General features: G+C 38.2%; 3 long non-coding RNA genes across 3 annotated transcripts; 2 read left to right on the forward strand and 1 right to left on the reverse strand.

The window, feature by feature from the left end:
* The first annotated feature begins 6,447 nt into the window (after positions 1–6,447).
* LOC136177631 (uncharacterized) lies at positions 6,448–8,549 on the forward strand. The gene is made up of 2 exons (XR_010665124.1): positions 6,448–6,875; positions 7,465–8,549. It is a non-coding gene; the product is annotated as an uncharacterized lncRNA (long non-coding RNA).
* An 8,358-nt stretch (positions 8,550–16,907) lies between these two features.
* LOC136177654 (uncharacterized) lies at positions 16,908–19,354 on the forward strand. The gene is made up of 3 exons (XR_010665162.1): positions 16,908–16,982; positions 17,587–17,661; positions 18,415–19,354. It is a non-coding gene; the product is annotated as an uncharacterized lncRNA (long non-coding RNA).
* LOC114922075 (uncharacterized) lies at positions 17,323–25,604 on the reverse strand. Its single transcript, XR_010665161.1, has 4 exons — positions 25,497–25,604; positions 25,046–25,147; positions 17,565–17,670; positions 17,323–17,473 (listed from the first exon to the last, which is right to left on the reverse strand). It is a non-coding gene; the product is annotated as an uncharacterized lncRNA (long non-coding RNA).
* Positions 25,605–26,881: the final 1,277 nt, after the last annotated feature.

The following is a 26,881-nucleotide window of genomic DNA, read 5'->3' on the forward strand; positions in this document are numbered from 1 at the left end:
GGGTTGCTCTGAGAATTGTTGATCAAAATAAACATTTGGTTATTAAACTCATTGTTGTATCATTTGTCAACAGATCCCCTAAAAAGGCCAAAACAAGGTCTCTGCTTTACCTTACTCATTTTACTTTACACTATGAGGACATTATACATATGTCACAAAAGCATTTGTAGTGGCAACTTTCATAAACAGTTTTTATCACTTAATAGGAGCCAATCTGTTTCTTAATTCTGAAATATTTACTGTAAATTATATTCTTATTTCTTATGATCTAAATGTTGTGTTTTACTAACAGAGGGTGCCTTGCTCAAGGGCACCTCGGCAGTGCTCAGGAAGTGGACTGGCACCTCTCCAGCTACCAGACCAATTTCCGGACTCGGTCCATGCCGGGACTAAATGAATCAGTGACCCTCTGATTCAAGTCCCTACAGACTGAGCTACTGCCGCCAATTAAATGGATTAAATGGACCATGATTAAAATGGCTTCTACAGAGTTCTTTGATGTTTTTCAAAAGATTAAAATTATGCTTTACTACAATATAGTGAGTGTATGTCTCGAATGCACATGTTTATTGTGGTTAAGGAAAATGTTACCAAATGCCTTTTATTTGACAATGTTAATTATTTAAAGTAAATTATTTACAGAGGTTAAGTGATTTGAGTTTTTTATTAGTACACTGGTACTGAGTTAATGAGATAAGCACTTGCAGCTCTTCCTCAGTTTTGTAGATAGAAGCTGGTTTGTTTTTTATATATTTTTGACTTATATGTATGTCTGCTTGAATACAGGGAGTTAGGTTGTATGCATTTTTACCAAACAATTTTTATTTTCAAGGTCACATGGAGATTTTTTTTAAAGTTGAAAGTAGAAAAGTTGTGCTTTACCTTTCCTTGGAGGCAGCACACTAACATTGGCCGGTCCTGAAGCCTGAATGAAGACTTGCATGTTGACATTGCTGGGGGGAAAAACTCCCATGATTAAGACTCTCTTAAACACACTTCAATATGTAAATGTCAAATGTGATTTAGTTACCATAAATCAATTTGCTTCCATATTTAGACTCCATAGATACACTTTATAGTTTTGTTGATGAGAGAGACTTTAATTGTTCAGACTAAGTGTTTTTATAGGTATCATCTTACACTGTAAACATCTTAAGATTTCATCTTTGCCTCCTGTAGTTACAAACATGACATTTCCCCCCAGGAGATACATACTTTACACTTTGTTTATAGTCATTACATGTAAAACTAGATGCATCGTTTCTATTGCTGTGCTCCCTCACCTTTTGAAAAGGTTCGCCTCATTAGCTTTGAGTTTTATACGCATTCCTCCATTGATGTGGTTCATCCTGGTATCACAGCTCAGTTTCTTTGGCTTGTAGCAGAACCACAGGTCACCAGTATGGAGGTCAGTGTAGTTGCACTGTGGTTGGTTGGTTTGACGTAGACAAATATTACAGATGGTAGTTTCAGAGACTGAACCTGAGCGGAAGAGGCTCTTTAAGATAGTCCTATCAGGCTCTTCTCTGTTTAGCCTACGGAGGACTGTGATAGCCTCGCTTGAGTGGACAAGCGTCACCTGATAAAACAAAGAACAAGAGTTTAAAGTTCTAGCATACAAGTCATGCCTACTAATTATTAATTGAATAATGAGAAAACAAAGTTGTATTTTTGGTGTCAGCTGACTGAAGTTGTTCATTTATTTTAAATTAGAAGCTTAAGAGACATTGATGCAAATGGTCAACTCCCCACTAGCTGGCCAGTAGAACTTGTTTTCTTCAACATGTATATTTTTGGACCTGTCTCGTCTTAATTGGATAGGACAGCTGACAACAACAGGAAATGTTGGGAGAAGAGAGTTGGGGATGACTTTCAGCAAAGGGCAAAGATCAGATTTGAACCCCATGCCGCAGCAAAGGGGACTATACCCAATGTAAATTGGGTGCACATCATACCCACTAGGCTATTGGAACCCCCATAGAATTTGTTTTCTTACAATTATAGACCCTCCACTTGTCTGTGGAGTAAAGCATTTAACAATCCTCACACCATTCTCTGGCCCACAGGAAACATTTTTACATACAGTCATATCAAATGACTAACATTTGCATGAAAATATCTCCAAAAGGATCCAACAACACCAACCTCTTCAGTTCAGTAATTCAACTCAACAAAAAGATTAATTAAAGTGTTCTACTGATGTCTTATGCAAAGGTAGAGTCAGTGGCATTGTTTGTTGCAGCTTGTGAACACAACATCCAAATTGGGCCCCTCCTCCTGGGCTCACTGTCCCCGGAAGCACACACTCACTGCAGGTGAGTAGTGTGTAAGTTTCCTGCTTGTACATAAACTGCAATACCGCATGCTAGCACAAGCTAACCACCGATGTATGACATCTGCATGTCCAACAGAATGCAGGCCAATTCTGCAACCATGAGTGAGAGCCAACCCTCGTTTTTGAACAAGGTTTATCCGTGTAGCGTTTCGTCTCACCTCACTATGATTATATTTACGTTATAGCCGCTACTTCCACATCAATCATATTAGCTGGGGGTTGAATCACAAACAACAACTGAATTGTTTCCACTCCTAAACACACCTGCACACTGACATTGGCAGGGGGAAGCACATCCACTCCACACTCAGAAAACTAAAACATTAAAATGCAGGCAAAGGACAGGGCGTCTGGAGACACAGTCACCACTACAGATGTATGGAGGCCCACTCAAGTGATGATTGAGTAGCATTACTTTTGTCTAAAGTCTATATTTTATTTTTCAGGTAAAAGCTACTGTCTTAATAACGTTTAACCGTTTTGTAAGACTGGTTGTAGACGCTTCACTCATCACTGTGACTTGTACACTAACTCAGATTGGCCATCTTTGAAGGTGCGCAGGCATATACACTAGCTGAAGCTTATTTATAAAGCTCTTCTATGAAGGTAGATATGTTGCAAAATAGGAGAGTTTGTAGAATGTGATGTGAGAGTTTGTAGAATGTGATGTGAGAGTTTGTAGAATGTGCCACACTGAGCTCGGGAGAAGACCGTTTAGTTTTGCTGCTCCCACTGCATGGAACTTTCTCCAAAATGACTTGAAAATGGCAGAGCTCTTGAAGCCTTTGGCTCGATCTTAAAAGATAAAAAATGCGAGACAATTGGACGGTGCCTGTGTTTCTGAATTGTTCCCTGACAAGATTCTGCACTTTATCTGTAAATCAATTTGCACATTGTTACAGTTTTTTCCAATTGCTAACACATTAAAATGATATGCATAGCACAATTGTTTAAACTGACACACAGAGAGCAAAACCTCTTCTCAAGTCTCCAAAAGTCTAAACACATTTTCTGCTTTACACACATTTTGAAATTCAAAATGGCACTTTTTAAATGCACTGACCACGTTTCTCTGCATAAGACACAACAATCTGACATAAAGTCACAAGTTTGCCATTTCAAAACACTGCCATTCAAAATGACACTACATGAGCTAATTGGCCAATATATGTGCCACCTGGCCAAACACCTCAGTGGTTAACTGTTATCACTTCAATCAGGAAGTAAGAACTATGAAAAGACCACAGGTGAGCACCTTTTTTTTTACAACAGTGGAAGACGTTGAAGAGAGAGGAAGAGGAAGAGGGAGGGTGAGAATGAGAGGGGGAGGAAGAGTGTGAGGTAGGGGTAGAGCTGGTAGAGGAGTTCATGGCCAAAGAAGAAAACAACTTTCAAATGAAATCAGAGCAACCTTAGTTGATCGTGTCATCAACCATGGGCTGACAATGCCAATGACAGAGAGTGCAGCCCAACTTGAGCCGTTTTACTGTACTGGTATATGTAGCACTGACTTGTTTTGTGAAAAATAAAAAAATAAATGTTTCAACAGCATGTGTGTGTATCTGCAAATATTTCTGTGCATGTGAACAATCTGAAGAATTTTCTACAATTTGAACTATTTTAGTATTATGGCAAAGCATACTAAAGATGAGAGTGCTTTTCATTATGCCCAACAGTGTGTAGTTGGTTAGACACAAATCTGGTAATATGAATGAAGTGTGTGCCATTTGGTGCAAAAGTTTGATTTTGATAATGCTATATGTAGTTCTGGTTGCAGTGCTTCATTTTGCAGGATATATGAGGTATTTTGCAGTTTGGGTGTGTGGTTTTGTGAACCGTGTTAAGTATTTTGATTAAACCAGCCTAGTTTGCAAAATAGTGTTTCAGCAATTGGAAAAAACGAATTGTTGTTCTCTCTTAACTTATTGTTTGTAAACTGTCTCTTTATCATGTAATGCTTTTTATGACGTGTGCTGCTGCCCTCTTGGCCAGGTCACCCTTGTGAAAGAGATCCTGATCTCAATGGATTATTTATCTGGTTAAATAAAGGTTCAATAAAAATAAAAAAAGCATGTTTCTTTGTGTTGTAAAGTTGGGCATTTTAACAACGGGATCAAAGGTGAATGACTCATTAGAGACCGTCAGAAGAGGCAATTGGAGGAACAGCAGTTTTTAAAACTTCAACAATGTCTTTTCTTTTTGCTTACTTTTTATGTTGTTGTTTGTTGGCAAAAGTAAGTCAGGGGGAATGGTTTATATTTCATGAATTAAATGACCTACAGGACATTGCATTAGGTAATTATTTAGTCATCACTTATTGTACATTAACATTTAAGGATATAGCCTTGAACTTTACCTCAACCTGTGCACTTCCTTCCCAGAGTAAAGGGAATACAGCAGAGTAGGAGCCATTAAGGTGATCCACCACTCGTCCAGCCACACCTGCTTCAAGTGCCGTGTTGTGCAATCGGGTTACAATTGCATCTCCTCCAGACTTCTTGGGGTTACCTTGGAAGTCATACATTTTTATCAGAACTTCCAGCTGGTCTCCTACATGCCGCTCGTCTCCAACCCCCCCTGGGAGAATGGTGAAGGTGCTGTGGGCGGCATTACTTGTCTGATTCAATGAAAAAGGAACTGGCAGAGGAGGAGTTTCAGGCCAAGCAATGGACTCCAATATGAGACGTTCCTCCTCAGCTTCTGCAGAAGACGGTGGCTTGAAGGTGCAGAAGTTGTCAGGCACTGGAGAAGCAGTGTGGGGAGCAGTGTGGGGAGCAGTGGGAGGAGCAGTGGGAGGAGCAGTGGGAGGAGCAGTGGGAGGAGCAGTGTGGGGAGCAGTGGGAGGAGCAGTGGGAGGAGCAGTGGGGGGAGTAGAGGTCACTTTCTTGTTGATGATGGCAGAGTTTTCTTTATAATTTAGCTGGAAAGGAGTTGAAAAAGAAGGATGGTGACAAAGATGCATCAAACAAATTTACTAAAATAAAATAAACAAAAAAAAAGATGGAATATTTATCCAAATAAATTTGTATTATTAATAACTGTTTATTTTTAAAACTTTAATCTGCCGGAAGTCACTTAATTATTCTTAACTTGACCTAAGGACAATAGTCGTTTACATTTCTTGATCTTACAGCATGCTCTCCCCTTATGAACATTTCATTTACAAATGTACTCTTATTTACTCTTTTTAATGATCAAAGTTGTGTTTTAATTTTATCGAATTATATATTGTCTACTTTTCCCTCTCAAAGTTAGATGTTTCTGTATCTGGCACATTATTAATTTAATGGTGGATTATAGACATTTTATAAGACCAGGCCGATACAGGTAATAACTTTATTTCTATAGTTATGGCCTAAGCCTATATGTTATATATTTGTGACATCTAACAACAATCTAACAATCTACAATCTAACAACACCCACTGCCCCCCCCCATTCAAATATTTTTTAAAAACCCACAGAAATGACAAATTAAAGGCGTAGGCCTACCATAAAATATAAATGAACCAATGCAGGAATGTTTTCAGAGCCGTATCTACAGTGTGTTTACATGGACGGGACGGCTGGCCGGCTGCTCCCCTCACTCAGTATAAATCTACTGCATATAGCTCTGTTTACATTTGTCAATAATTCAGTTTACTTAGTCCGATCACTGTCCACTTATATCTCTAGTCTACTGTATCTATTTTGTATTTTAACTTTAGTGTTTAATTTGGTATTTTATATTTTTAGTTCAAAGTTTTTAGCCTTCTTTGTTATGCTCCTGCTCTGGGTGCCTTTGAATTGCCCCCAGGGGAAAAATAAAGTTTCTTGAAATCAATAGAATTGAATTTATCCTGCTTCATGGAATACCCCTCTGGTCCTCACAGTTATGACATTATTACCCTCCTGATGTCACTTGTTGATGAATAGCCAGCCTGTCTCCTCAATACAAACTCTTTCAATCGGCATATATGAAATAACTGTGCTGGAGACTGGGGCGCCCCACTGTCCATATTTTAGTAATTCATTGTAAGAAAGGCTAGAAGCAGAACCCAAGTAATCTCCATGTATAAACTTAAGGACTTGAGTGGACATACAAAATGTAATAATGAAGTAGACAGCTGATATCTGTGTGTTTTTATTTGTAGGGAGTAGATGAACACCTTCATTGTTGCACTTCTGAACAAACTTACATTTAATGGATTTTTTTACATATCACTTTCATTTCAACATAAATCTTACTTAACAACTATGGCTGTATTTTAAATTCAACTACTTTTTGTATGTATTTTCCATAGACTGTAAATATTACTGGACGAACCCTGACCCGTCTGTGACATGAGTCATGAAAATGAGTCCAATCGACGGCCGCATCCATATTGGATTTGCAGTCTCAACCTAACTTCGGATCAACCTAACGACAGCAGTAAGGCGGGACCAGCGGGACTTAACTCCGCCCATTCAGCTCGACGTTAGCAGTCCACTTGACAGCATCGCTAACAGCTAGGCTGCTATCATCAACTATTCCTGCTCGTCCTGAGAAAACTCTACAAACAGTAAGTTAACATTTAACTTTTATACAACACAGTTAAAACTAATTATATTCAACACAAATATTTAATTAAAGTCTTAAAACTACTCTAGTCTTTAAATATACAATCATGGTTATTAGTTATTTGTCAGAGCAGTTAGACTGTCGTTGTTAACAGAGAAATACATTAACAAAGTTTTATCCATAAACTGTAAATAAATATGAGACATCCAGAAGAAATCAATATTACAAAGCATACAGTTCATGTTACTGTTCTGACAAAAAGAGGAATGTCTGTGTCTTATATTTACTGATGTCAACAGCGATGAGGTGAACATGACAATTGAAAAATAATTATTTAGTATTTATAACAAAACATTTGTGTTCTATTGAACTCCGTGAAGTCATGGAGTCTGTGGACAGTGTCAGCTTCACACCAAAAAAAAAAAATAGTGTTTAAGACAGGTATCTATTATGATGAGTTGCAGCTACCTTGTTCAATATTATTCCTGCAGATGTGGCTCATAACAAAAAAACAGCCTGAGCTGTCACATGTAGTTAACTGTACATTTTGTCTGAGGCATTAATTGAACACCTTTGTATTTCTCCTATAGACACAGTGTGGATTATTGGTGACTGGTCCATCGAGGTTCCCAGAGAGCTGCAGAGACAGAGGAAGAAACCTGAGCCTCAACAACATCTGCATTTGTTGGTTCTTCTGAGGTGGACTTCAGTTGCTTCTCTTCAACAGCTCGCTGTGAGGGAGGTCTCCCCCGGATGGCCTGAGTGATGTCACCCACAGGCTGAGAGCTGGAGCTGAGACGGGTTTTAAACCTCTTGACAAACCGTTACACTGCGCCCGCCTGTCAAGCTGGTCAGCTACAAGCCTTATTGTGAATAACTCTTATCCTTCATCAAATCAAAACTGATGAGTCATCAAAACATTCACCCCCCGTACAGTGTGTGTCCATCGAGACATGAGCTAATCACACCTATTTGTTTGTTTTGTACCAAGCTGTAAACATGTTCATCTCTGCTATAAAAACAGATTTTTTTTAATGTTGTTTTTCAGATTAAATAAATATTTCTATATAAATGCACTCCTTTATGTCTACTTATGTGTATACATTTCAGATTTGAAATGACAAGACTAAAATGTGCATTAATGCTCAACTCAATAGCTAAGGGAAGGAAGTCTACTTTTACACAACTTCTTATTCTTTTGATAAATACTAATGTAATTAATTTCTGAAAGTGGGATGGAACAGAGTCATTGCAAAAATATGCCCTTAAACACAGCCCCATTCTTAAATCAAGATACATGGAGAGTAAATAAGATCAATAACTTGTGAATAAAAACACAGTTAAAAATGATTTAGAAATGTAGTCTTCCCTGATCAATATCACATAATATCAACTTCTCCCATCTAAACTGGACAAAGGGTTTTAAAATGGGAAGAAAATAGTTTGATTGCGAGTTGTTTGGAGGAGATCTAGTTTTATTTGAACAGCATGAATACAGTCTTCCAAAGTGCAAACCCTCCTCCTCCTCCTGAAGCCTGTGGAGCTCCTTCATGTACTGCTGTCTTATCTGCTGGCCATCTTCTCTCACCAGAACTTTGACTGTTGAAAAGTCATTCAGAAGAAGCTTGAGCATGTGACATGGATCCAGGAGAACATGGACTTTTAGTGAGAGGTCTTCAGGATGGCAAAGAAAGAGAAAATATCAGTTATTCATTAAATCATTTTTTTTGTTCTCATCTATTCTTCTGTATTCATCTGTGTGTAAGAGTACATTTATAAATTCAACAGTGTACTACCCAGACAACAAAGGTACAGTATTCAGGTAATCAACATCTATTCAAAGTTAAGAAGATAAACATTATTGTAATCATGCTGTTTTCAGCTCTCTCACTCACACAATGATATTCCACATCAAATTATCTCAGATTTTGTGAGGAAAAATTAAGCAGTTTATTGTGGATAGTACTTCATCTTAACATGAAACAAATATAACCTGAATTATTTAAATCATTAACAGGTCCCAACTCTCTGTGCTTTAGTACAGAACATACAGTAACTCATTTATTATTAACATGAGCTCAGTACATGGCTGTATTCTTCAAACTATTTCTTATACTTTATATCTATGTGCTTTATATATTATTTTCATTCCATATGTTATTTATATTTTATATTTCTACAGCTATATTCTGTGTATGAGTTCAGTGAAAATTAATCTGGTTATTAATATAGTTCTTAATGGTTACAGATGCTCTTACAAAGTGAATTTTTTTAAATTTGTTAACAGTTTGCTCAAATCTTAAGACACTACATCAACCATGTAACTTTAATGTCATCCTCTATAACCTACACAGCATATTAGGTTCAGTTCAGTTTATGTTACTGACGGATAATTACTACACAAAGTTTGTTTTTTAATGTCCACATTTACGTGGAGTATAACATTCATCATAACGTCAGATAACCATATTTACAGTCTGTGGTTAACCACCGAGCTGAACCGTTAGCTTCTAACATCACACAAACTCATTATTTTCAACATCTTAATAACAAACATTTCTAAACCATTGTAAATAATGAGCTACACAGTTAGTCGACTGGTTTACAAGCTAATGCTAAACAAGCTAGGTCCGTAAATATAAACACATGAGTAAGCAGTAAATATAACACTACTATATCACTTACCGAAAAAAACTGAAGCATCAACTTGTTGGATGGTCTGTTAACCGCACAGCAAGCCATGTATGTTGTCAGATATGTGTTAAACAAACTCTCCAAACGAAGTAAGAAAGAGGAGAACTCAGACGGATCAAGCTGTTAGCCTCCTGACCTGCTGACCGTGCAGAGCTGTCAATCAAATCTGACACAACCAAATATGGGCATAGTCGTTTTCCTTAATAGAATAAAATCCGATGAGTTATAAAAAAAATTCACCCCCCCCACAGTGTGAGGAGAAGGGGCCGTCAACTTCTCAGATATATCTCGTTTTTTGAACCAGGCTGTAAACATGTTGATTCCTGTGGTAAAAACGGGCTTTTTTGGCTGTGGGCTTATGGCACTTCCGGCGCTTCTGCAGCCAGCCTCAAGCGGAACCTCGAGGAACTGCAGTTTTTTGTACTTCCGCATAGGTTTCTTTTTTCGAGACCGGAGGTTGCCCCTTGGTATTTTCACGATAATGGGTAAAATATGCATTTTTCAAATCCTAAAACTTTTATTTGTTTATGGAAAGCATCTCGCGACCCCCCTTTCAGTGTCTCAGGAGCCCCCAGGGGGGCCCAATCCCCACTTTAGTACATTGAAAGACACTCAATGACCACCTTTAAAGTGTTACCAATAATCCCAGTTCTCACCTGCAGCAGGTCCATGTTTCTTAGTGTAAAGAACAACACGTACATAAGGAGGAGGATGACACAGGTCTTCACAAGTTTCATGTTGACATGGTTACTTATAAAACCTTTTAGCCACATGGTGAGTCCTCTGGTACTGGATTAAAACAACAAAAAGGGGAAACAGACTCTGTGTTAAGTTTATCATATGAATTCTTCTGGAAGTCACTTAACTCAGTCATAAAAACCTCTGAATATTTATAGTGTCATCATGTCTCACTACCAACATCAAACTAATCTAGTCACTCAAGAATGTGATAATTATATGTTACCAAACAGGTAGTGTACAACAAAACAACTTTTTGGTGCCAGAGGTTTGACAGGAACATAATTACAATGTTCATACTGATGGTCAAATTCTCACAATCAGGTGTGCCAAGGTTACATGGTCTTATGAAATGTACTGAAGTCACTTGAGGACAAAAGGTTGACTTAAGGTAGGGTTAGTTTACCTGCAGGCACGCAGTAATGGAGGCACGAAGGAAACATGTACATTTAGTCTAATCAGTCAATCAATCAATTTTTATTTGTATAACCTCAACTCATAACAAGTGTTATCTCGACACACTTTACAAAAAGCAGGTAAAAGAGCTTAATACCTAACTAAAGATTGTTTTGAAGTAGACATTTTAACTGGTACTATTTTGTTACTTTATACTTTAACACATTTACATTTCAGATTCTAATTCTATTCCATTTATTCCTCAATGTTTTCTCTTCAGTTTCACTTGTTACTTTGTAGATTAAAAAATCAATGATTCTAATAATCATGATGTATAATTTTAGACAACATTAAATTAAGCTGTTCATTAATGAAACTGTTCAAATAGCTCATGCTTACCGAATGACGACACTTATTTTTGAGCATTTAAATATATTTTGATGGCACTGTACTACCTCTAAATGGAGGACTATTTTTAACTAGATTTATCAAACTGAACATGTGCTTTTTAACTGATGGGATCATAGATTGATAAAGTATGATATATGACATGGGGTTTTATATCAGAGTTTGAACTCAAACAGTGAAGAGTATTTCCTATCCCTAAAGTATCCAGTAACAAAACAAGTAAATGTGAAGAAGCTTAAAGCATGCAGCATAAAAGAGGTACAGAAAACGTTAAAAAAAATACCTTCAAAGTGGACACTAATGGAAACATGTTGTTTTCTCAGCGTCTATAAAATTAAACATAAGTTTCACCCAAACAAAATAAAGAATATTACAGCTTACCTCAGAAGAGATTAATTTGGAGTGAACACAGTGGTGAAATCTCTGTGATGTGACGGAAATCCAAATTAAAAAAAGTAAACCTTTTACTCAGAAAACAAGACAACCTGTCATAACAAGAAGCGTCAAAAAAGTGATAAAGAAGCTTCATAAAGTCATCAAGGTTAGAAGTTCTGTTATCAAGACGAATGATGCCCTTCATAAGAATGTTGCCTCCCTACATTTAACAGTTGGTTGCAATAATATAAACGCCAGCTGAACAACAACTGAACAGATAAGAAACCAGTTTGACAGTAACTGAAGTACGGGCCTGAAGCATAAACTCTGCAAAAACAACGCATCTCCATTGAGTGCTGAAATATGTCAAGGTGGCGGAGACACCCATATGGAAAAGAAATAAAAATGTTTTACTAAATGTTTATATCTTTAATCTGAAACTTAATACACGCATGACAGCGATGGGCAATATTTCTGGTTTTCATGATTTCATGGCAGATTTTGTCATCTTTTCTTCATGGTTCCAATTAACTGATATGTAAAAATTGACCTGAGGGCCTCATTGAGGGTTGATGGGGGCCACCAGTTGCCCTCCCCTGTGCATGACAGTCAAACCACGTAAAAGATCCAGAATCCAGTTTTTTTTAATATGAAATGTATATAACTCTTTAAAAAACCTTTTTGAATCCTTCTGTGATCATCAACATCAGAAAATGATCTTGTTTCGTAACTTGCATACCTACCACATGTGCTTTATATTTCACAATCTGAAAACTCTGGCCAGAGCACTATTAAATCAGATCATATGTCATTGTTGAATTTTAGTTACAATATATTAATCACATCAGCACACAACAAACAGTAGCCTTTATTTAAGACTGATCATTACTACTTACTACATACATGATGCTCTATAATCCCTCAGCTATAAACAGACACCTCCTTACACAACATGATGAGAGCAGATGGTGAAAGGTTGAGAATGACATGTTAAGAACATCCTGAACCACAGGAATGTGGTCTCTCCACATGGTTCGTTTGACTGTATTGAAAGGTGAGACTGTTTAGAGCGGTGCTCGTTCATTGTTCAGGTGAAGGTATACGTGTTCTTGTATGAGGGGTTAAAGTTATACTGGGGAGATGACTGTACCACAGTCATTTGAAACAACTGTAATTAAACCTCATCAATTTAAACACATTGAACACATCCCTATCTGGACTGCACAAAGACTCAGCCACTCTGCTGCTTCTCTTTTTTATACCCAATCATGATACTCACCTTTTTCCTGTTAACCTTATTAACTGTGAGATGTTCCATCTCGCCTGGGCGAGGGTGTATGATGATTGAAAGACCCGAAACACCCGATGACCCCAGGTTACATCACTGATGATGTGTTCAGGAGCATCCACGAGATGTATTCTATCAATAGCTGTTACTGAAAGACTTTCTCAACTCTTTGTCCCCTTGTTGCAACTTTCAAAACTTTTTTTAAACATGCTTTCAGCCTCAAATTTAAAATAGGAGTCCATTTTTCAAACATTGATAGAATTTCTCAGATTCAACATTTGATATGTTGTCTTTGTGTAATTTTTTAATCAGATATGGTGTTTCAACCTTTTAAAAAAATAATCATCACCTTCTATTTTAATTTTAATTTTACACAGCATCCAAACTTTTAGGAATCAGGGTTGTAATAATTAACAGCATGAATAATCGACTTGAAAGATTATCTGCATTATTCACAACCTTGCAATGCCATTTGTTCTGCGTTATGAACCATTATGAGGCACTATGCACCCAGAAAGTATTTTCTGAAGATCAGACGAACGTTGAAAAAAGTCATCATACTTCCCTGATATCATCAAGTCCCGGTAGTAAAGTAATCCAACAGGATTAAAGCTATGGATAGGATCAAATCTTGAAATCAGGTTGTTTAAAAAAGAAAAGGAAAACATAATCAGATAAAACCAATCCAATCCTGTTTTGTTCACTGGTAAAACCTTCAGTTTTTGTTGTCTAAACTTCTGACTATATGATTTCTTTAATACAAAAACTCAGGATTATGGTGATACCAGCTGAATGCTGGATTCAGGCTGGATTACAAGAAAATGTCAACTATGACATTACATATCAAATGTGTTGCAGCTGAGAGGTTCTCTCAACTTGTGTGGATTGTGGCGCCCCCCTGTGGACAAAGTATGCAGTGTAAGGTCCTCTTTAGAGCACTGCTGAACCTTTTAGGCCAAACAATAGAATACTTGGGCTATAAAAGTCACTGCTAAAATCAGATTGAGCTAATTATGTTTTTTAATTTTAATTTTTAAACAAAGATGAAAGTGAGTTGGACTAGTGATCCTGGGTAGGTAAAAGTGAAAAAGAGTGAACTGGACTCCTGGATATGAAAAACAATTGGACTACCTAATCCAGATCATTCTTATCTGGATTCATTTGAAACAACTGGGCTCAGATAATTCTTAAAGGATAACATCTTGGGGATATGGAGGTAGAGTGAGGCAGATGGTTCAGGAGGTATTTCAAGTATCAAACACAACAAGGCACTTCATATTGACTGTACCAATAATTCTTTAAATGCAGAGTCAAATGTCACATTTTAAGAGTATTTTAATGTCCAACTGAATTTACATTTGACCTTTTAACTGATCAATAATGTAAAAATGTGTGACCCTTTATTTTTTTTTTACGTTGATGTTTTTTGTAAGCAGGGGTGTGTTCAGACTTTTTGTGACTGGGTTGGCCCAATTGGTGCAACAACGTATGCAGGGATGGCATCAAGTATGTGTGTATGTCATTTATGCACTTGCCCTGTCTGTCTCCAGTACACATTTTCTTTAATTACTACTTACAACATAGTATCATACAGATGTTATTTAATGTGTAATATTTCACGAGACTAACACAAATGAGTTGAAATTTCATCTTTTTAGCTTGAATCTTTAAGGACTAAATTTAGCTCCATTAAAATATAGAAAAAGCTCCTCACAGCTTGTTGCTTCACAACCCATCAAGTTGATATTTATACAGGCTTTATATTAAGTTTATTATATGTCCCACCTCTGAAAATTAGATTTAATTTAAAATGTGTTTAATTTAAACTGTTGAAATAGGTCATTCTTCCCAAATGACTACACTTAAGTTTGGGTATTAAAATATGTTTTGATGGCACTACTTCTTTCATATATAAAAATATAAATAGAGGACTATTTTTAACAAGATTTATCAAACTGGTCAGATGTCTGTAACAGATGTAACCATAGATAAAAAAGTAACCAGTAAGAAACCAAGTAAATGTCATGCAGAAGTACAAAGCAGAAGGAAAAGGGTAAAGGAAAACTTTACAAATGCCGACAAAGTAAACTCAAATGCCAACATGTTGTATTCACATCGGCTAAGACATTAGTGTTAGGCAGGGTAGGGTGCGCAGCATCCTCTAGGGACGCTACGAGGGGCACGGGCACTCGGGGGACAATGGTTATTAAATATGTTTAAAACCTCCTTAAAAACCACACCGCGGTATTTTGATAAAAGCCCTCTAAGACAGTTCAAAATTTGGATAAAAGGGTGACTGGACCACTGTGGCGGCGCTATTGTTAATTAAAAGCCTCCGGTGTCCAAGGGCCTCTGATAAAACCATCTGAGGAGCATCCAGACGACGGCCACTGCTAAATAATATATTAATAACACTTAAAGGAAATAAAAGTAATAAATAAATAAAGGAAAGATCTTAAAAGTGCCCTGAAATGAAGGAGTTAAAGCCGTCTTAAAGGTCTGCATATATAAAGTGCATTAAACAATAAAATAAGTGCTTTCAAAAGATAAGTCAATAAAACACACACAAACCCATCAAAGTAAAAATATATATGCCCTCACTTGTTTTAAAACAGCTAAAACCCAACATACAAATCAGAAAAGTAAGAGCTTCTTTTTTTTCTTTTTTTTAAAGGAATTATATAAATAAATATATAATTATGTAAAAAATAAATAAATAACTTAGGGATAAAAGTGCAATGCACCGTCACTGGACAACTCCAAGGCTTTATTAAAGGAGCTTAATACAATTTTTGGTTTAAGAGAAGGACTCTCCCCCGACGGGATCCCAAGTTAAAATAAAGTAGGAATAAGAAATTTAAGAGAAGGGCCACTCCTCCCTGCATGGATTTAAAAAGTGCTATGGCACAGAAGTGTGCCGTTAAAAGTGCTTTAAAAAGTGCTTTAAAACCTGATCTAAAATCATAAGTTAGTGTTTATATACAATGTTAGTGAAAACCTCTAAAATTAAAACATAAATACACATAAAATCCATAAAGTCCAATACAGGGGGAGAGCCGGGTGAAAGAAAGGATTTAAAAATATAAATTAAAGGGGAGAGAATAAAAGGGTTTCCCGCCAGCAGAGGGAGCCCCCCTGATAAAAGCCTATAAAAGAGAGGCCCCGGGAGACCAGAAGGTCAGCATTTCTAGATCCTAAAATCTTTATTAAAAAGAAGGAAGCGGATCCACCCTAGTATTTTTCATTTAGACCAGTTGGGTCTATAGTTTTAAGAGGGTGGATCCACTTCCTCTCCGCTGCTTGTCTCTGGACAGTGGTCCAGTCCATGTTGCTCTCCAGGCCCATGCTCTCAACATTGTGTTGGCCGTGGAGTTTAAAATGTTCATACAAGACACTGGTGTCATTCCCGCTGTTCATTTTATACTAGTGCTGTTTGATTCTTGCTGTAATGTCGTTCTTTGTCTCCCCCACATAGAGTCTGTGGCAGGCCTTACATCGGATGGTATAAACTGCATTAATTGTACTAGGTTTCAAGGCCTGCCACGGGTTTGTGCCGATTCTGGCGTAGGGGTTAAAAACGTGGGGGAGACGAATAAAACCAATGTCCGAGTCTCGAGATGTCGTCCAGGTACCGGAAATACAGGAGGGGTTTGATGGGGAGTTTGGTGAAGGCCGTTTCCTCCCAGTGGGCCAGGTAAATGTCAACAAATGCTGGTGCATATTTCTGTTTTATCTGATTTGACACCCCTGGTGCATCCTAATAATCCTGAAATCTGATTGGCTATTCCTTTGTCAGAGGCCAAAAAACTATTTTAAATGAAACTATTTGGGCTATTGAAGGCTGGTAGTAGTTAATTTTGCATTTCATTATAGTGCTTTTCATTTTGTCATTACTTGAGATTGTGACTTTGCACATACAGTACATATTTAAGAATTAAGCTTAAAAGATTTATATGTTTCTACCCTTTTACTGCAAAAAGATATACACAGGAATATGACATCTTTGTTTAAAGGCTTGAGCACCAACATGAAATCAAAACAAATGGCTGTTTGGCCACACCTCCTCCATGCTGTAGCCTCCCTCTCTACTCCAGCAACACACCTCCGAGTCCAACCCCCCTCAACTCACGTTCGCAAGGAGTCAAGTTTCAGCAGTGGATAACATTTCCCTTGTAAAGGCTTTCTTACGGAAAAATGTCAAGTGACGAGGTAAGTAAGACGTTTTTAGTAATGTCATTGTTAAAGCGTTATTTTTTATATCCCGAAGATATGCACCTGTGTTAGGAGCTATTTTTTGTATTCTACTCCAGAGTAGGCGGAAGTAATTTGTAGCTTGCAGTTTGCACTGCTACTGCTAGTTAGCCATCTTTTACCATTAGAATAATTTCGGTGATTGTAAAATGCTAGAAACAGCAATGAATAAGTGTTTTCACTTGAATCCCTCTGAATGTTTGCCATTTCTTTACAGTTTGAAGCAGTCTTCTAAAAATAAAAGATCATCATTTACAGACTAAATAAGCCAATCAATTTACATAAAAAACAATTAAAAAGCTGTTGATAAGTATTTATTGAAATAATACTCTGAACATTTAGACAAAAAATGCAGGGTCATGACTTTCCTCAAATTGCCAGGAGCAGTGCTGTAAGTGGCTTAGTGCACACTTTATTGACACTCTGGAAAACCAGGAAAACATTTTTTGCTGTACAGATCCAAAATGGAAGAAAAAGTACATGAAAGTATGACTGTGATGATTTTGGTGATCATAAGTGATTTGGATGTAAAGAGTTTACCTGATGTCTGCCTCTGTCATAGACCGTGAGCCCAGCAGTGGCAGCTACAATGTCTCTTCAGGAACCTTCTACAGCTGCGTCAGTCAGATCACCATCGGTAAGTGCACTTTGGGGAGGAAAAAAGTTAACATGAAAGGAAAATCTTTGTACATTTTGCTATTGACTTATATTTAAACTGTAATCTGTATCCGAAAGTTAAAGCATATGTAGAGTGATGTTATTTTGAATCTATTGATGCAGTTGAGTCTGTTTTGTAATTGTCATTGAAAATATGTAAGCTACTTTTTTCTAGCTCAATATGGTTAATAGACTTGAGCTTATATAGTGCTTTTCTAGTCTTCTGACTAAGCACTTTTACACTGCATGTCACACCTACACATTCACATCCATTCACACACTGATGGCAGTGGTTGCTATTTAGTGAAACCATCAGAAGTAACTAATCCCATTCATTTGCATTAATATGCCACCGATGAAGCAGCAGGAGCAATTTGGAGCTAAGTGTCTTACCCAAGGACAAATTGGACATGTTGCTGCAGGAGCTGTGGATTGAACCCTTGACCTTCTGGTTGAGAGGCAATGGCTCTACCAACTGAGCCACAGCCACCCCTATGTGTAATACATTTTGTTTTTCATCAAAAATTGTATCTGGTCAAATAAGGTCAGCAAAGTCAGTGATCTCTTTTTGAGTTCCTTTTTAAAGCAACTCTAAGGGGGAATTCAGTTTGGTGCGCTTTGGCTCCCATCCAAGGTCGCTGAGTGCAACTGCACTGTAGAGAACTTTTGTTACTTTATGGCTGAAAGCTGCTCTGTGAACTAGTGCTGTAAAGCTGTTTGCACTTTTCACCAGAACCTTGGACCGCTGCCAGTTACATAGTGCTGAAAACAGGGCACCCAGGCTCCTCTTGGAAATCTGGCCGCCACTGGCCGCAGCAGCCGAGAAACAAAACCAGCCTGTCAGCTGCAACCGTCTCCCGGCTATATTGCTGGCCGCCGCTGCCAGCTCAGCAGCCGAGACATAAGGCCTGCCTGTCGGCGGTGGTGAGGACGAGGAGCCGGGGCAAACTGGTAATGTCGGTGTTCTCACTGTTTGCCTATGGACACAGACATAGAGTCTGTTTTCTGCCAGGAATTTCCAAGATACCAATTCCTTCTGGAAGAAATCTCGGAATCAGTTGAGCAAACGGCCTTATGTGTTGAAGTTAATATGTCTGTAAACCTGACCTTAGTGGGAGTGGCCTGCGGTGCTGTGCATTCTGGGCCAAAAAGACACTTTCTGCCTTTTCTCTGCCAAGAAGGCACCAACTTTAAAATGTATTTCACATTTCTACTACATATATGACCCAATGTCAATACAGATTCATGTTTCAACGGGTGAAGTATCCCTTTAATAAAGTTGATATCCGTGCTGCAAGTGTTGCTGGAGCTTTTTGACCTCTTCAAGCCTTTCACTCTTCATGCACCTTGGTAGTTGGTGAAGGTGTGCCATAAAATCCTCTGCTTCTTTGTGGAAATGGGAATGCTATTCTCCATGTCAAATGTTATTGAACTATTAGACCGACTTTGAAAAGACTATTTTATGGTTAAAAAAGGTAAATATTGTCGCTTTAATCTCAGAGCCTTTTCTGATTTCTTTATTTTTTATTCCTTTAATGTGTTTCAACGTATTTGAGGCAGAAAAACTTCAAATCATAAAAGTTCTGATAAGTCCACTTTGATTGATCTAATTCTAACAAATGTTCCTCATAAATTCTGAGATGATTTAAGTGATCATTGTGTTGTTGCTACTTGCAGGGACACTAAAATCCCCAAATGTAAACCACGCATTATTTTCAAGAGGAATTAAAAAACATTTTAATGAACAAGCTTATCACCATGATTTGTCTTTGGTTAATTGGGGGCATATAGGTCTGTTGTCGGAAGTTGAGCTAACTTAGACATTCTTTAAGAAAAATTTTGTGAAAATTGTAAATAAACATGCTCCTATCAGGAATTGCAGGGTGAAGGGACGAGAAAACCCCTGGTTTTCCCCAGAGTTGTCAGATACCATCCATCACCATAATGTGGCATGGACCAAAGCCAGAAAAAGTGATTTTGCCTCTGACTGGTCTATTTTCAGGCAACTAAGGAACAAATGCACTTCTCTTATCAAAAATGCTAAATCAGAATATTACTTATCTGTCACAACTGAGAACCTCAATAATCCACAGACATTTTGGAAAGTGATTAAGTCTTTATCTGTAATTAAAAGTCCTCAGGCTCTTTGTCTTTGACATTTGTTCTAAAAGACTCGGTCCCAGTCTATGATAGAACTGAGGTCCTAAATTGCTTTAACAAGCATTTTGTATCATCTGGTTCTTTGTTTGACTCTACAGGAGCTGCCCTTGTGACTCCCTGCACAGACCCCCCAGGGTTTTCAGGAGAACCCTTTAATTTTGTACCTTTTACTATGTAGCAAGTGCATAAAGCCCTCAAAACATTAGATCACTGAAAACCCCCTGGACCTGACTTGATAGAGCCCTACTTTTTGAAAATAGCAGCTGATTTTGTAGCACAGCCTCTAACAATCCTTTTTAATCTCTCAATCGAAAACAAAGAAATTCCATCCCTCTGGAAGTCAGCTTTTGTTACCCCCTTATTAAAAGTAGGTGATCCAGCAGCTTTAACTAACTACAGGCCAATATCAAATTTGTGTGTCTTGTCAAAAATTCTTGGATCTCTTGTGTGTGATCAACTAAAAGAGTTTCTAACCTCAAATGAGCTCTCAAAACTGCAATCAGGCTTCAGGTAAAAGCACAGTACCATCACTGTGGCTACAAAAGTAATCAATGATATATTTGTTGCTTTTGATAAAAAGCAGTACTGTGCTTCACTTTTTATTGATTTGTCAAAAGCTTTTGACACTGTGGACCATGCTGTCTTAAAGCATAGGCTTCTTTGTTTGGGTTTGTCAGATTATGTAGATTCCTGGTTCACAAATTATTTGAGTGACAGGACTCAGTGTATTAAATATGATGGTCTGTGTTCTGAATTTGTGGTTTAATATTAGGACCCCTCCTGTTCATTATGTACATTCATGATTTAGAAAAAAATGTGTTAGACGCTGACATGCATTTTTATGCCGATGACACAATTATTTACTGTTTTGGATCAGCTCCTGCCAAAGCTGTTGAATCTCTGCAGAAAGTTTTTGGTGTGGTCCAGCACACACTCCTGCAGCTAAAACTAGTCCTCAACACTGACAAGACTAAACTAATATTGTTCTCAAACACTAAGAAAGTACCTCAAACTGTCCCCACAGTGTCCACTTTTGTGGGAAATGTCATAGAGGTGGTTCATATGTACAAATACCTTGGTGTCTTGCTTGATGACTCCCTCACCTTCCCCATATTGACAATCTTGTGAAAAAACTGAAACTTAAATTGGGTTTCTTCTTCTGAAACACATTTTGTTTCTCTTTTGAGGTGAAAAAGCGGCTTGTCAGTGCAACTTTTTTATCAATTTTAGATTATGGAGACCTGATGTATATGAATGCCTCAGCTAAATGTCTAAGTAAGATTGACGCTGTTAATCATGCTTCTCTGAGGTTTAAGATTAACTTTTACTAATCCCTGCAAGGGGAAATTTCTGTTTTTACACTCTGTAAGTCATGCAACACACACATAGGCTGAAATATACACAAATGCACAAACAGGATCCTATGGACATGCACTAATGGAGAGATGTTAAAGTGATGGAGCTGCCCACTGGCTGGAACACTGGTGCACTTTTATTTACAAGGCCATGCTTGGGCTACTGCCCTCCTACATCTGTAACCTAATCACACAGAGAAGTGTTGATTCTTACTGTTTCCGTTCAAATGATCAGTTGTTGCTGTCTGTTCCATTTGCCCACACAGAACTGGGAAAAAGGGCTTTCATCAACTCTGCTCCTTCTACATGGAACATGCTGCAAAAAGACTGGAAAACAACTGAACTGATTTCTTTGAATACTTTTAAATCCAGACTTAGAGCACTTAAGACCTCCTTTACTTGTAACTGTGTTTTATAATTTTAATTCCTAATTGTTTTTTATAATTTTAATTGCTGTCTGTATGTTGTGAGTGTAACTGTGTAACTTTTGCTGCCTCTTGGCCAGGACTCCCTTGAAAAAGAGGTTTTTAATCTCAATGGGACTTTCCTGGATAAATAAAGGTTAAATAAAAAATAAAAATAAAAAATGTGTGATCAGATGACAACACAAACTGGGAAAGCCTCTGGATAATGTTCCTCTAAAACCTTTGTCTCAGCAACTTCACAAGGAGATGGAGACAGGATGAGGGTTGATATCACCTTATCACCTGCCAAGTCATTTCCCAAAAGAAAAGTAACACCTTCCACTGGTAGCTCAGGTGTCACTCCCACCTTAGCATATCCAACAAAAATGTTCGTCCGAACAAACATCCTGTACAGAGGAAGAGCACTGTAACCACCTCCAAAACCTTTCACAGACACATAAACCCCTAAAGCAGCTGTTTCAGGAAGATCTACAGCACCCTCTACCACTAGAGACTGCCCTGAGGCGGTGTCCCTGAGGACCATAACAGAAGCCTCAGACATGTCATGAAGTCTTCTGTCCTGTTAGAGTGATTGCTAGGTTTATCACGCCATGACTCTTTATGAATAAGGACATAATTATCCGCAGCCTCAGCAGCCTTTGACACTGTTTTCACCTCAAGATCATTCAAGTAGGTCTACATGACCTTTGGCAGGCTCTGTTTGAACTGCTCCAGCACCATTACTTCGTGTTCTTAAGTTCTTAAAATCATACACCTCGCTGGCTCTCAGCCACTTATCAAACGCTGCTTCCTGTTGTCTTGCAAAATCTAGATAAGTCTGTCCTGGACGCGGTCTGTCGGTCCTGAACCGCTGTCTATAGGCCTCTGGAACCAACTCATAACATTTTAGGACAGCCTGTCGAACCACATCATAATCATCAATCTGACTCTTGTCTAGCACAACATATGCTTCCTGGGCCTTCCCTGTTAGGGAGCCCTGTATGAGTGTGACCCACTCCTTTTTTGGCCAGTTACGCTGCAAAGCGATCTTCTCGAACATTTCAAAAAAAGATTCCACCTTCTCAGGATCAAACTTTGGCATCAAAGACATACACTTATTAACATTAAAGACCTCTCGCTGCTCCTGACATCTACGATCCAAAGCAAGTTTAGCTCTCTCGACTTCAAGTTTTATTTTTTCAAGCTCTCTCTCTCTATTAATTCTCTCTTTTCATGCTCTCTTTGTTTCTCTTGTTCTTTCTCCTCTCGTTCTCGTTGCTCACACACTCTCTCTCGTTTTCTCTCCTCATGCTCTCTCTCTCGTTCTTTTCGCTCGCACTCTCTGGCTTTCTCCTCAGGGTTACAATTTACCAGTATACTCTGCATGAGTTCAGGCTTTTTAGCCTCCTCCGGAGCATCTAACTCCAAATATTCCATCAGTTTCCATAGTTTAGTTTTACCCAGTTTAGCCAACCGCGAACGTGTCACATCATTTTCCAAGAAGTCCTCTGGTTTAAACTCGGCCATGTTCACCCAAAAATTAGAACACAGTAAAGGCATAATAGGAGAAGGAACAAATCACAACACAAATGCAGTCTATTGACCTGCACAAAACCTTCAAGCTACTTACATGCCCATACAATGCCCAATACAAACCTATAACCAGCCGGGCGCCGGCAAACAAGTCACCACAGAGAATCGCTAACCGTACTAGCCTCCGCATCACCCGACTTAGCGTACACTTCCGCGACTACCCAACGAGACACACACACCAAATCGTATGAAAACACCTTGCAAACAACACAGGCTACGCTTCAGAGAGAGAGAGAGAGAGAGAGAGAGAGAGAGAGAGGTGTCAGGCCACAGCACAGTTTTCACTCGTTAAGGTTCATCACAGACAAAACCTGCTCACATGAATATATGTGTCTGTGATGGAAACACTGTCATCTTCAGGTATTTTAGTGCCAGGCATTATAAAATGATAAAATGTTTCCAGACGTGCGCTTCAGTCTGATCAACTCAGTGTTGAGTTCCACTTTTTCAACTGAGTAAAATCAGTTAAACGACTTTTAATATGAGCGTGGCAGTCAGTTCTTCTATGTGTCCATACTATCGATACTGATCTAACTCTGTTACTGACTTTTTACGTGCCATGAATCTGTGCCTTCTCCGTGTGTTATTCAAGGAAGCATTTTAGCGCTGCTCTGCGGCTAAACCAGCGGACCGCTATATGACCGGACAGCCTGTGTTACATCGTTTTCGGAGAGGAGGACATTTTCATTATTAATGACATATTTACAGTCTCATGAGAGCTGGTGATAAATGCGCAACAGCAGGCTACTGTATTTAGAAGGGATGAAACTGAAAAGTGATCAGCACAACACTTTCCTAAAAATTACCTAAAAATGAACCATCTGTAAATAAAATCAGATTTAAATCTTAAATGACTGATTTTACCATAATCAGAGTTTAAATACAGTAAGTCGGGAGATGCATTAGGCTATACGCCTGTGTACGCAATTTACACCCAGTCTGGATTATGTGGAGACGGTCTGGGCCGTTATTCATGACGAAGAGGAGTTATTTAAATCTGGACGAGCTGCTCTTTGTGGCTCACTCCAGGAAGGAAGCGTTGCGATTATCAGCCGAACTGTTGTTTTACATCAGTGAAAACAGGAGAAGCTGGTAAGACGCGTGGACAAAACTGAATACCGCCAGGATGCGTGCGCAGTGCAGCAGTTCCCCCGGAGTTAAGAACCACAGCTCTGATTAAATTCTGGCAACAAAACTCTGAGTGAATAAAACTACAGAAATACCTCTCCTTCAGTCTCTCTGAATTCTATGTCACGGTCACCTCTCTTTTTGTTCAGCCTGATTACTGAAACGTAATGCAGGAGCAGCTTGTGCGCTTGGCAACACGTTTTTTTATGTTACTCCCTGCTGAGAAAATAGTTGTAAGTGTCCAGTTTAATTAATTTTGTATCATCATATTACCTTTTTACCTTGCTAATTAAACAAAGGTTTTTCAAAATTCAATGAAAATATGTATTAAAAATGGTGGTAAAAAAAGATGGTGAAGAACACAGACAAAAATGTATGAACACTTTGAGTAGAACAAACCAAGGCCCACTATTTATTTAAACTTTTATGTCTACTATTGTTTTTTGTTAAATCAGTCTGCTCTGTTGCTTTTTATCACCTTTTAATCATTTATTTTTCTTTACATTTTTTCTCACTTTTCTTTTTTGTCGTAGAATGAGCTACCAGAAATATATATCCATGTCTGTGTAGAAAGCACTTCAACACATCTTGCAAACTACAAACTTATGCAAATCTATTTATGCTTGTTCTGACAGTTTTTTTTCTCTTTGTCTTTCTTAAAACAATCAAATAAAAAGTATCAAAAATAATTAAATACATTTAATTTATAAAGAAATTCTCATACATTTGTCTTTCAAAGATGTTCCCCTTCTTCCCAAAACGTCTCGCAGGCCGGATGAAACCTGCTGTCGGGCCGGATTCAGTCTGCGGGCCTTGATTTTAATACCTGTGTGATAGATGGTTTAAGATTGGGGTGTGAGAAAGATGAGCGTGAGCTTTGTAGAAGAGCACTGACAGGACATTCTGGGGTATGAGAGGGAGGTTTGGGCTGCAAAATCATTTATTTTTCTTTACATTTTTTCTCACTTTTCTTTTTTGTCGTAGAATGAGCTACCAGAAATATATATCCATGTCTGTGTAGAAAGCACTTCAACACATCTTGCAAACTACAAACTTATGCAAATCTATTTATGCTTGTTCTGACAGTTTTTTTTCTCTTTGTCTTTCTTAAAACAATCAAATAAAAAGTATCAAAAATAATTAAATACATTTAATTTATAAAGAAATTCTCAAACATTTGTCTTTCAAAGATGTTCCCCTTCTTCCCAAAACGTCTCGCAGGCCGGATGAAACCTGCTGTCGGGCCGGATTCAGTCTGCGGGCCTTGATTTTGATACCTGTGTGATAGATGGTTTAAGATTGGGGTGTGAGAAAGATGAGCGTGAGCTTTGTAGAAGAGCGCTGACAGGACATTCTGGGGTATGAGAGGGAGGTTTGGGCTGCAAAGATTCAACATTACAGTTTGGAGTCATGACCTCCCCAGTACCTTGATTCAACTGCTGTATGCTGCAAAGTTAACATGGTAGCTATAGAAACCAGTTCCTCCGAAAAGTAAGACTATGTCGACTATGATGGACAGATAATCATCCAGCTCAGACCTTCGTGAAGGAAAGGCTGAATAAATAGTGCATCTACATTGAAAAAGCTAGAGTGAACTCTGCTGAAGTTTTGTCTGAAAGACTGAAGGAAGAGTAGAGGAAACTATAATGGGATGGAAGGATGTATGTGCACAGAAATTTTGTGAAGCATGCGAACTCCAGGATATAAAGAAAGCTGTGATAGCTTGAGAGAGATATGAGATGTCAGATACAGAAGGAGCAGGCACAGGGGGTGATAAGCTCTGTCCCCTACAAGGGTAGCTGCCTCTGGACATAGTGACAGTTGAAGGGGGATTCAGGGATTGTCAGATCTTGGTGTCTTGCTGATGGTTGAGATGAGGCCTGGGATCCAATGGGAGTTGGGGAGATTTAATTTGGGTAGGGTGATATGACCTTTTCATACTTCTACTTCGTTTACAGCTAAGCTGCAAAAAGGACAGATTTAAAAATACTTTTTTACCTACTGCAATTGCACTTTATAACGACTCCCCTTTAAGTAAGGACAGAAGACATTTAAACTTTAGCCTGAGCTGCCTATATCAAACTGTATTTTGCACCTGTATATTTGCACACTTTTGCTTTTTTATAATAATTCTTTATTTATCTATCATACTATGCACTGGCAGAGCTAGTATTTTGTACTGTTATCTATGAGTAACAGCTACTTATGCACATGGACCATCCATACCACTTTTTTTATCCTGGCTATGTATTGTGGGCTCATGTTTTTTGTATGGGTGGGATATGTATGTATGTATGTATGTATGTATGTGTTGTGTTGTGTGTTTGTATGTATGCTGGCTGCTGGAACACCTAAATTTCCCTGCTGGGATGAATAAAGTATATCTTATCTTATTTATCTTCAATACTATCCCCCAGCCCTCTGCTCTCATAATGTTGAGAAATTCTACAATTCTACAATTCACTTAGCAGACGCTTTTATCCAAAGCGACGTACATCAGAGAGTAATTACAACACAAGCAAGGATCTAGAAAAAAGGGAACAATGTCAGTAAGAGCAAA

Source organism: Labrus bergylta, chromosome 23, assembly GCF_963930695.1.
Source record: "Labrus bergylta chromosome 23, fLabBer1.1, whole genome shotgun sequence".
Classification (NCBI taxonomy): domain Eukaryota; kingdom Metazoa; phylum Chordata; class Actinopteri; order Labriformes; family Labridae; genus Labrus; species Labrus bergylta.